This window comes from Ipomoea nil, unplaced genomic scaffold (assembly GCF_001879475.1).
Source record: "Ipomoea nil cultivar Tokyo-kokei standard unplaced genomic scaffold, Asagao_1.1 scaffold1421, whole genome shotgun sequence".
In the NCBI taxonomy this organism is placed as follows: Eukaryota; Viridiplantae; Streptophyta; class Magnoliopsida; order Solanales; family Convolvulaceae; genus Ipomoea; species Ipomoea nil.
The window spans coordinates 3,032,890-3,045,378 of NW_017617849.1; positions in this window are offsets into that span (position 1 = coordinate 3,032,890).

Here is a 12,489-nt window from a genome sequence, read left to right on the forward strand (position 1 = left end):
AATATAAAATTTAGGGTGTGTTTAGAAACCATGAAAATGACTTCTGAAAAATGAGTCATTTTTCAAAAAAAAAAAAAAATCATTTTCAATGTTTGGTTGCATTCTAGAAATATATCTTGATGTGTTTGATTCATTTTCTAGAAAATAAGTAGAATTGTATAATTAAACAATTTAATTATTTTGTTTAGAATATAACAACATCCTCTAATATAAAAAAGCCATAAGAAGTAGTAAATGCTTTTTGGCCAAAAATTCCCGCCCAAGTCAAAACCGCAGCATTTAGAGTTAGATTTTGGTTTAATAGTTTTTCCACAAACATCATTAACATTTAAAATTCCAATGATAATTTTAAGGGAAAATGGCACTTTTTCCCCCTTTGTTATATACTTATAGCACTTTTCCCCCCTAAATTATTTAAGTGGCAGTTTAACCCCCTGATATATTAAATGGACATATTTACCCTTAAAATAAATATTTCATTTATTTTTCTTCTCCAACAAATTATAACCACGATTTGAAAACATAAAATACATTAAGTGTTAAATTTAGAATATTTTAAAAATAATAAAAAAAAAAATTTAAAAGAAAGTTTGAACCAACCGTTCAAATTGGATCCAAAATCGTGAACCGACGGTTCAAAATAAAACTCAAATCGCGATTATATATACTTATATGTGAGAGTCAATATAAATGCGGAAAAAAAACATGCACTATTTGCAAATATTATAATTCTAATTTAAGCTATTGCTAGTAGTTGTTCCGATTTGAACCTCCGGTTCACGGTTTAGGATCCATTTTTTTCCAGTTCACGATTTTAATAAACGGAAACCCAAATATTGGGTTATGTTATGAATCATAACCGAAATTTTTTAATTTGATTGCTATAGTGTTTGGTTCAGTTCGAACCAAACCGTGGTCATCCCTATGTATAAGCAATAATTTGGTGAAGAAGAGAAATAAATAAAATATTTGTTTTAAGGGTAGAAATGTCCATTTAATATTATCAGGGGGAAAAACCGCCACTTCTATAATAATTGAGGGGGCAAATGTGAATGCATGAATAACTCAGGGGGAAAAAGTGCTATAAGCATATAACACAGGGGGAAAAAGTGCCATTTTCCCAAATTTTAATTAATAGTAGGTTAAACGTTTAGTATTCGAAAGAAAAGAGAAGGCTGCAATGCGCCAATGCCGGTCCAAATTTTATTTTCAAATCAATAGCTTTTACAATTCCAAGCAAAATTTTAATAGTAGGCCCATCTTTTAGTATTCCAGGGAAAAAAGAAAGCTGCAATTCTATGCTATTAAATGCATGTTGAATTCGAATTTTAACAGGAAGCAACTGGGACGTATGCATATAAAATGAGCATTGAGGATATATATTCATTTTGAACATAAACTGCATCTGAGAGGGAATGAAACAACTTATAAGATCTGTGATAGGGAGGAAAAGGAAACACCCTTCTCAGAACAAAGGTACCATCTAATAGCCCTTCTCCATTTGAGTTCATATCAAACACAACTACTGAGAATAAAAACTTCATTACAACACAAATACAAATCAGAATGGGTCCAATATATATCTTTGCTTGCGATATTTCACCATTGAAAATTCCTGTGCTATTGAACTTCGCTTAGTGTGTACTTTTCATGAAGTTGCAGAAAGAAGGGCAGTAAATCTATTGAAGGTAAAGAGTGTCTGTTTCACGATGAAGAGGTATCCATTCTTTACTATTTTTATATAATCTTTTGCTTACCCATGATCTATTATTTCACCCATAAGATCCTACATACAATAAACATATTAACAATAAATCCTTCCACTAAGGCTCATTATATATGCTTGCAAGTGATTTATGATGAATTTGTTTCAGTACATTTTCCTAGCTATTATGTGCCAAAGACAATCACAGTTACTGAGAGTATATGTGCGTTTCTGCCATTGATGGAGTTCAGTAGCTAGATATATGAGCTTCATAATACATAAATGAAGGAAAAAAGGTTATGCATGCATGACTCTGGCCTTTGCAGATTGACAGGCATAAGCATGTGTATATAGTTTACTAAACTTTATAGTAACAACATGTTGAATTACAATGAGGACATGTTATTTGTATGGGAAGTGGATTTTGATTCAACTATGTGAATGTGGTGAAGATATGACTTTGCGGACTTCTTTGACAAATGAAAATTCAGGTAGAAAGTAGAAATGTTCAATGCGTAAGGTTAGTAATTTTTTTTTTTTTTCAGTATGTTTAAATTGTGATGTAGATTATGATTAATGAATTACTTTAATTTTGAAATGATTTTTCTCAAAATTCAGATTGCCTTCTTTGTTCAGTTTGTATAACTATAATAGTTGTTGATTTATCTTACATAAATATACACTATAATTTATTATATTATATGTGCATAAGAGATTAGACATTGTGTTTTCTTTTAATAAGAGACTAATAGTTTTAAACATATCATACTCATCTCTCTCAAATATTTAGCCCGTGCATTTTAGTATTCAGTATTAATTTAAAATACTAAACATGTCACATCGGAATAGTTTTTGTATTTCAAAATAAATTGTAATGGTCTTATTAATAATTAATATTTATTATTATGAAGTTCATGAACAATGTATAATTATGCTTATATTTTTAATAAAACTAATTCTGCTTAGTATTATAACATTATAAAATTACCTATAAATTTTTGTCCGTGCATCGCACGGGATAAATACTAGTGTATAATAATAACAACAACAACAACAATAATAATAACAATTTTAAATATAATAAAAAAATAACTAATAAGATATCAAAATAACTAACCAAAGTCTTCTAATTCAAAATGACAAACCAAAATAATCAAAGTTTTACAATCCACAATTACGAACAAAGATTAGTAATCAAAGTGTTGGTGTTGGTGGCGATAGTGGTAGTTGTGGTGGTATTATTTGTTATATAATAATAATAATAATAATAATAATAATAATAATAATAATAATAATAATAATAATAAGTGTTCATATTTATACCCCATATTTAGCCTTGTTTTGCTTATAAAGTGTCACAATGTTGTTCAAAATGATCTTTATTTAGCTCATTTGATCCATTATGCACAATTCATTATCTTTGAGTACAAATGAAGGATTTTAGATCATGTTGGATGCATTTGGATTCAAGGGGAGCCAAGGTGAAGCTAAGGAGATGGATGCAACACTTCCAAAGGAGCCAAAAAGTGATGTTTTCAATGGTGTTGATCATATGGACAAATTAAACCAAGGCAAAAGTGGAACAAGTGTCAACAAGCTGAAATTCTCGCATGGATTGGCCACTGTTCTGTTTTCAGGCCATATCTCGGTCTAGAAGTATCCAAATTAAGTGATTCTTGTTCCATTGGAAAGAAGACTCAAAGGGATACAATTCTTATAAATACATCAAAGCCTAAAAAAGAATCCACAGGGGTCAAATTTGTCCTTGAAGTTGAAGTTCTAAACTTACAATCCAAAACTGACCACTGTTTGGTTGTTGGACCATATCTCGGCCTACGAATGTCCAAATGAAATGATCCTTGCTTCATTGGAAAGAAGACTCGAAGGGCTACAACTTTCATAAAGACCATAGTTCCAAATTCTGGCGTTTTGAAGGTCAAAAGACACGGCCAAGTACACAGACGTGTATTTTTTGTGCAGTAGCTAGTTTCCAGAAACCTGCCCAGATTCTAGATTTTTGGACACGGCCTGGGACATGGTTTGTGTACTTAAGGTGCGCAATTTTAATGCTTAAGGTGCGTCAACCGCACAAACGCAAGGGTAGCTATACACGCACCTGAACCCTTCCAATTTTAATGCTTGGTCAGATTGACTTAGTAATCATAAAATTACAACTTCTACTCTCAACAGGAGCATCCTTTAGCCTTTATGATTTGAGTCGGTTACCTATGAATAACTTAGACTGATTTATTTAGTACACACCCTCATAGAGTGACTGAAAGGTTTTCCAAGTGACTCGAAAAAAAAAAAAAAAAAAAAAAAAGGACCTAAAGTCTGAAGTGGTGAGTCCAAAATATAAGAGCCCGGAAGGCCAGCATTGCTATTTTCACATGGCAAATTAAAGGATGAAGTTCCTGCCAAGAAACACTAATCAAAATTTTGCAGTAACTTAAAGCAACAGGAAATAGCAGAAGCAGCAACAGCCATGAAAGGAGCGGAGCTTCTTCAAGCATTCATGGCATGGTATGAAGACAACATATCACAAGCCTGTGAATTCACATTCTGGAAATAGAACTCAACAAAACATGTTGCTGTCATAACTCACATATTTATGTAATAGCGGGGCGCCTATAACTGAGATCATATTTCTCAAATTCTACCTCATACATAACATCAGAATCACTTCAGCCATCTTTAGGTATAACTCAGTGCTCCAAAAACTGGGATAAAACACTAGTCATTTCATGGATTGAAACAGGTTTAGGTATGACTCCATCCATACCGGCCCTCAAACACCTTTCTTTCATCCATCAATCTATCTATCCAGCATTGCAACTGGGTAGCAATATATGAACATCGAATCTATCAGGACCACTTTTAACCAATGCTCATTTATCAAAGCTATTCCAGGTCAAATAAATCTCCCACCTCAAAGGAAAAAAAAAAAAAAGAATACGTTTCTGACTTTGTGATGGGGGCAGTACTACTGTGGGGGCAGTGCTAGGTCCAGATTGGTCGTCCCCACTTCTACAAGAAAAAAGTGAAAACAATTAAAGGATGTGTTTCGTTTCAACTAAAAGTCTAAACTGATAGTTGAATTACACAACCCATGAACTTTCCGTATGACTCATATACCAAATTGAAATATATGTTTCGTTTCAACTAAAAGTTTAAACTGATAATTGAACTAAACATTGGTGTTTTATATATATTATTATATGCTCAACAAAAACTAATGGTTTTGATGCCAAGACAAGCTAAGGCCAGGAACAAGGATGTTGAGGTGTAAGTCAGAACGAATGGAGTAGAACTTAATCCTAAATTTCTAACCCAACCCGGCCAAGTATGTAGTCTTTTGGTGATTGGCCAGCCTATCTACACAACTACACCTTTATCCATATAAATACGCCATTCTACATATGTTCTAGCTCGATCTACGCACCAATATATGAAGCTCATACACATATAATTTCATTCAAATAGTTGAGGTTGGGGCTTGGGGCAACCCCAATCAAGTTGGTTTAGTAACTATAAGGTTCGAAGTTCGATTCTCTTTAAAGCAACTTATTGGTCTACTTGGTTTAAATATTTGTTTACTTTTTAATAATTATTTGTCAATCATTTTAGAGTTTTGTAGCCCAACTTAGAGATGGAATACGAATTGGATCATTCATTTGCAATCAAATTCGAAGATAGGATATGAATTCGGCCTCTACTTGCAATCAATTTGGGCCTGGGCTTAACATTTTCAATTACAGTTAGTCATGGTGTGTATATGGCAAATTATGTTGTGGAACTGTGTCCACCTTGCAAGGTAGACACGGTTTCAAAACTGTCATAATTGTGAATATAGTGTTCAAAAATTATGAACATAGAGTTCTGTAATTGTGAATATAGAGTTTAATAATTGTGAATTTGAAGTTCAAAAATTATGAACATAGAGTTCTGTAATTGTGAACATAGAATTCAATAATTGTGAATATAGTAAAGTTCAAAAATCAATAATTATGAACATAGAACTGTATTTATATTGCAAGGTGGACACGGTTTCACGGCATAACAATTGGTTCAATCTCTAAAAGAGGAACGGTAAGAGGTGTCGTGATGGGGTGCAGAAAAAATCTACTTCAACTAAGCCTAACAATACATCAAAACTAAAACACAATCTTTTGGTGGCCAATTATTTTGGTTGTTACGCGTTATACATACAATGAATTGTTGTAAGGAAGCTCCCCCTAGTGCGGTAGGTTCAAACTTTTGCAGAAAAAGAGGTTGTTGGTGGCGGCAGTTTGTCGGTTAATGGTGTCGGAAACGCGGCCCCAAGGACACGTTTCAATTGATGGATGGTCAGGAGAAGAGCCCAATTTTTGCACAAATAAAAACCACGTTTTACTCAGGTGGGGGGTTTTTCTGTCTTTTCACCAAAAAGCAGGAGAATCTGAATCCTGACGTGGCACAGATTAAGGGACCTAATTTGACGTTGGTCGTTTCAAGCCGTTGAACCGTTACGTAATTCCTAGATATTTGTTTTTTTTTTTCTATATTTTTAAATTTTTATTGAAAAGAAAAAAATAAACTTTTTTTCCTTCTTTTTTGATTTTTGATTTGTTTTTGTCTTGTATAACTCCTTTTTCAATATTTTAGTGTCAAATCTATTAACAGTATTAAGGAAAAAAGAGGGTGGATTCTATCCCTACCATTTATTTAAATTACTTGGGGATATGTTCCCTCTTTTAAGCTTCTTTTAATTTGATTAGAAATCTTATCTACTAATTGGATAAATTTGGACTGCCACGTGCCTATATCTCCATACCCTTATTAAAAAAAAAAAAAAAACCCTACTACCTACCTACGTGATGCACATTGCAAATTATAATAAATTAAAATTAATTTACTTCTTTCATATTTTTATTTTAATCGTATTTTTATAATGTAATTTGATGATAAGTACAGTTAACAGATTATGTATTTTTTTTAATTCTATTTTTTATAAAATATTAAAACATATGTATAAAATAGTCTTCATATTAATTAACTTTAGTTAACTAAATCATATTGAAGTTGTCTAATATCAAAACATTTATCATACCCTCATAAATCTAATGTTTATTATAAATCACATGTTTTGAAATAGGATTTAAGTTAAGTAGTATAATCTTTTTTTTTTCTCTCTCTCTCTTTCTCTCTTTTTTATTTATTTTCTTTTTCTTGTTAACCTAGGGGCAGTCACACGTAGGGGTGTGCAAAAACCGACCGACCCGAATTACCTAATCGACCCGAACCCGTTTAAGCTCTATTTGGGGCAATCCGAACCCGAACAGCATGAACCGAACCGATGCTACGGAAATAAGCCGGTTTGGAGGAGGCGGGTTGGGGCTTATAAATTCCCCCCCGAACCCGTCCGATTACCCCAATTAGGGTAAGGGTTCGTTTACCCTAAGGTATACGACGTCGTCCTAGCGATGTATATATGTGTTGCGTTCGATGGAAACCCTAGCCATTCCACTCATTTGCGCAGCTTCCTCTTCTTTCTTCTGACCTCTGAGAACTCTCTGGAAACCATAGCCATTCCACTCGTTCTCTCGTGAGTCTCGTCTTTCTCATCTGAAAATCTGAAATCTGAAACTCGTTCTGTCGTGAGTTTCTTCTCCAGTTCTCTGATTCTGTGAGAGAGTGAGACGCTTCGTTCTCTCATTCTCTCTGAGTTTCTTCTAGAGACTAAGAGTGATATTGTTCGGTGGAAGCTGAGAGTGTGAGTCTCCAGTGGAAGCTAGGTAATATTGTTCGGTGGAAGCCCTATTCTGGACGACCGGTGTCCAGTGGCCGGTGCGGTGGATTGTAGAGTGCTGTCACGGTCTAATTGATTTGAAGCCCTTTGTTCTCGGGGGTTTGATTTGGAGAAACGAAGTAATCTCTAAACCTTAATCTTAGACTTACTTAGATTATACTCTTATATGTTGTGATACTTTGGTATTAGTTGTGATTGTATGATTCTGATGACTGTGACACTGTGAATCTGTTGAGAAGTTCCGGATTCTGATGTCACTTGTCCCTTATTTGTGAATTTTTTATCCTTTGATTAGGGTTTCTATGATTATGTCATTTATGTGGACTGTGACACTGTGGATCTGTTGAGAAGTTCCGGATTCTGATGTCACTTGTCCCTTAGTTGTGAATTTTTGATCCTTTGATTAGGGTTTCTATGATTATGTCATTTATGTGGACTGTGACAATGTGGATCTGTTGAGAAGTTCTGGATTCTGATGTCACTTGTCCCTTAGTTGTGAATTTTTGATACTGTGATTTGGGTTTCTATGAGTATGTGGTTTGTGATTGTCTGTATTGTTTGTGGAAGCCCCTAAGTCCCTAACCCAGTAACCCATGTTGAGTGTTAGCTGTTGGATGTTGTCCTGTGTTGGTGAAAATGGTGGATTGGTGGAAGCCCCAATTGTAACTACCAACTCTTAAATCCAGTAAAATGATGAGAAAGTGTTCAGGCTAACAGGTTCCTGATTACTGAATTTCTTTGTCACTTTGTGTGATTTATGTGATACTGTGATTGTATCACTGTATGCCTGTATAGATTATAACTTATAAGTTATAAGTTTATGGATGCATGACCCTTAATAGTTAATTTCTTAAAGTCCCAACTATTAAATTTAGAAAAATGATGAAGTTAAGAGGTGCCTGTCTTCTGATTCTGGATTTCTCTATTTCTCTCAGTTGTCTGTGACTATCTGAATATCTGTACTTGTTCAATATGTTTCCCACTGAGTAGTGACCACTATACTGATGGTATTCCATTACTTAGATGGAAAATATCATAGAGTCTGGAAGTCAACCTTCTAAATCTTCAATTGATGGGTCTACAGTGGTGGAAGGCCAAACTGTTGACACAAATAATCAACAGAATGTGCAACCTACTACTGCAGTTCCTGAGAAGAAGAGGAAGATTGTTGAGTCCAGATCTCCAGTGTGGGATCATTATGAAAAAATTAAGGATAGTACTGGTGTTACTATCAAAGGCAAGTGTATATATTGTGCCAAAATATATCAATGTCAGTCTAAAAAGCATGGTACTACCTCCTTGAGAAACCACATGCTTAGCTGTCTGAAAAACCCCCACTCTAAAGACACTAGACAATCACTGTTAACCTTTCAAGCTATTACAAATTCTGATGCATCTCCTGCTACTGTTGGTGAGTTAGGAACTTGGGTCTTTAACCAGGAAGCTATTAGGAGGGCCTTGGTTGAAATGATTATAATTGATGAACTGCCTTTTAGATTTGTGGAGGGTCCAGGGTTTAGGAAGTTTATTCTGGTGGCTTGTCCTAGGTTTAAGATTCCATCTAGATGGACAATTAGTAGGGACATCAATCTGATTTATGAAGAGGAAAGATTGAAGTTGAAATGTGTTTTTAAGGGGAATGCTCAAAGAGTCAGTATTACAACTGACACTTGGACTTCTATTTAGAGAATTAACTACATGGTAGTGACTGCCCATTTTATAGATGAAGAGTGGAAGCTTAATAAGAAGATTATCTCATTTGTCCCTATTACATCACATAAGGGTGAGGCTGTAGCAAAAGTCCTTGAAACCTGTTTGCTTGATTGGGGGATTAGGAATGTGTATAGTATAACTGTAGACAATGCTTCATCTAATGACACTGCTATAGGTTTTTTAAAAAAGAAATTGATGTCTTGGGGAACATCTACTGTGAAGGGCAAGTATATTCACATGAGATGTATTGCCCATATTCTGAACCTTGTTGTCCAAGATGACCTGAAACAATGTGATTCTTCTGTGAAGAGGGTAAGGGAGGCTGTAAGATATGTGAGGAGTTCACCTGCTAGACTTATGAAATTTAGGGACTTGGCTGAGTGGAATGGGATTGAACAGAAATCATCTTTGTGTCTAGATGTTCCAACCAGATGGAACTCTACATATCTTATGTTACAATCTGTAATTATTTATGAGAAAGTGTTTGAGTCACTTGAAGAAAGTGATACTACCTACAAAACAGATCTGTCTGATGTTGTTCCTACTTTTCTTGATTGGGAGTCTGTGAAGAGTTTGGTGGAGATCTTGAAATGTTTTTATGATATGACAATAAGAATTTCTGGTTCTTTATATGTCACTTCTAACACTTTCTTTTCTGAAATTTCTGATTTATACTGCTTCTTGAATGGCATGGTGGAAGCTGAAGGGTCTGTGCAACTGATGGGAGAAATTATGAAGGCTAAATTTGAGAAATATTGGGGGGATATAGATAAAATGAACTTGATGATATTCTTTGCAAACATTCTAGACCCAAGAGACAAGTTTGAGTACATGGCAACACAGATGAATCACATGTATGGTGAGGCAAAAGGTAAACCATACTATGAGAAAGTGATTGCAGCCTTGAAAGAGTTGTTTAATGATTATGCTGCCTCTACTCCTGTCTCTACTCCTGCCTCTACTCCTGTCAGTACTCCTACTGATTTTTCACAGTCTACAGTTGGAAGGCCCCAACATTTGTTAAAGTCACAGATTAAGAAACAAAGATTGGAGAGTGGGGGAATGAAAAAAACTGAGTTAGAAATTTACCTTGCTGAGGCAATACTTGAAGAAGAAACCTCTTTTGACATACTTAGATGGTGGAAGTTGAAAGCTGAAAGGTTTCCTATCCTTTCTAAGATAGCTAGGGATGTTTTAGCTATACCAATATCTACTGTTGCATCAGAATCTGCCTTCAGTACATCTGGTAGGGTTTTGGATCCTTTTAGGAGTTCATTAACTCCTAAAATTGTGGAAGCTTTGGTCTATACACAGGATTGGCTTAGGCTATCAAATACCCCATTATCAATTTAGGAAAATCTGGAGGAATTGGAGAGATTTGAACAAGGTAACACATTCTATTCAATTTTTTTTTAACAATTTGTTATTTCCTATTTTCCTTATAATTTTTTGTTGTTGCAAAAATTGGGATTGCTGGTGGCAGTGGAACTGGAAGGAGTGGTGGTTCTACACTTGCTACAATTCCTGTAATGCTATGCTTTGTACTTTATACTTTATACTGTTGTTTCTGTTTGAATGTATTCTGTAATACATTTATGCTGTTTGCCTGTTATTCATGACTCATGAGGCTTGCTTGCAGCTGGCTTGGTAACTAATTAAATTAGTTGCTGCCATTGTAAGTTGTTACATTGTTGGTAAGTTGGCACATTTTACAATTTGTTTATGTTTTATACTTTTATTATATTATGGCCATGATGAAAGCTTCCACCAATGATCTGAAAAATAAGGGATTAAGCTGGTATGTTGCTCCATCCTCATGGGGATGTTGTAGTAATTTCCCCTTAATCCTAACTTTGATATGGATAAAAAGCTTACTGAGCCAAGTTTATAAATTATAACTGTCTAATGATATTCTGTTGCTCAATAACTTATTTTTGCTATTTGGCATTTTGACTTATTGCTAACTTTGCTTAAGTTTTGAGTGTTTACAGGAAGATGAAGAACAATAGGAAGAGATTAGGAACTCTAGGAAGACTAGGAAGTAGGAACTTGGAAATTCAGTACTTTTTTGGCATGTAATTGCAATTTGCAAGGATAATTTTTTGACTTAAGTGCATATTCAGTAGTATTTTGGCATGTAATTGCAGTTAGAGTAAAATGTAATTGCATGTATGTTATATTAACTTTTTATATTTACACTGTTTTGTTCAATTTTGTAGTGCTTTTCCTTTATTTCATTATTATTGAACTATCCGAAATTGGTTCGGATATCCGACCGAACCGACCCCACCCGAAGTTCAGTCAACTCGAGTAGATTTCTTAGATTAAAAAATGAAATAGGATTTAAATAATGATATCCGAAATCCGAAAGGGTTGCCCATCCGTCCACCCGAACCGCCCCGAACCGACCGATGCACCCCCTAGTCACACGGCAAAGTTGCACGGTAAATTGGTAATTAGTGACGACATAATACATAATAATTCGATATAATTTAAAGATTAATATTTGTGGAATGTAATCTCACATGCGTAATAATCGATGATAAGTGGTGATGAACAATGCATGCAATAGCTGGCCTTCATTATTATTAGGTCAATTGTATATATTATTCGATTATATTCTATTCTTGATGTAATAATCTAGTAATTTTCATTGGTATAAAATAAGTTTATTTTACATCATATTTCTGAGAAATATCTCAACTAGAAAGAATTGATCATTATCAAGCAAATTTTGCATAAAAATTAATTATTAAACACTTGACCAGACACATTAGCTTCAATTAATAAGTTTATATGGAATTTTAATCCTACAATAATTGTTAGATTTTGGACTTGGATGGTTTGTGGTTAGGAACTCGATAACAACATAGATTAAGGGGGAAAAAATAAGGAAACAAATTAAAAGAAAGTTTATATACTACTTTAATAATAAAATGAGAAAATTATTTTACTTTGTAATTAAGAATTCCACTACCCGCATTATACAATGCTTATAGGGACTACTAGGGTGATAGTCGTGGAAAGGAAAATGTAGAATCTTTTCAAGTAATGTTGGAAAAGATATAGCGCTGCCTGTCCTTTCTCTCAAAGAGGCAAATTAAAGCAATAAAAATCGTGACATTTATAAATCCTAACAAGATGAACATGAAAACACTACCTAATTGGTAGGCTGTTTATTCGTTGCTTCAAATTTTAGATAACCCTTTCGCTTGATCTTATCTACGTATATCCCATGTCCCAACTCGCCTAGGACTTTTCCTACCAAAAACAAAAACAAAAA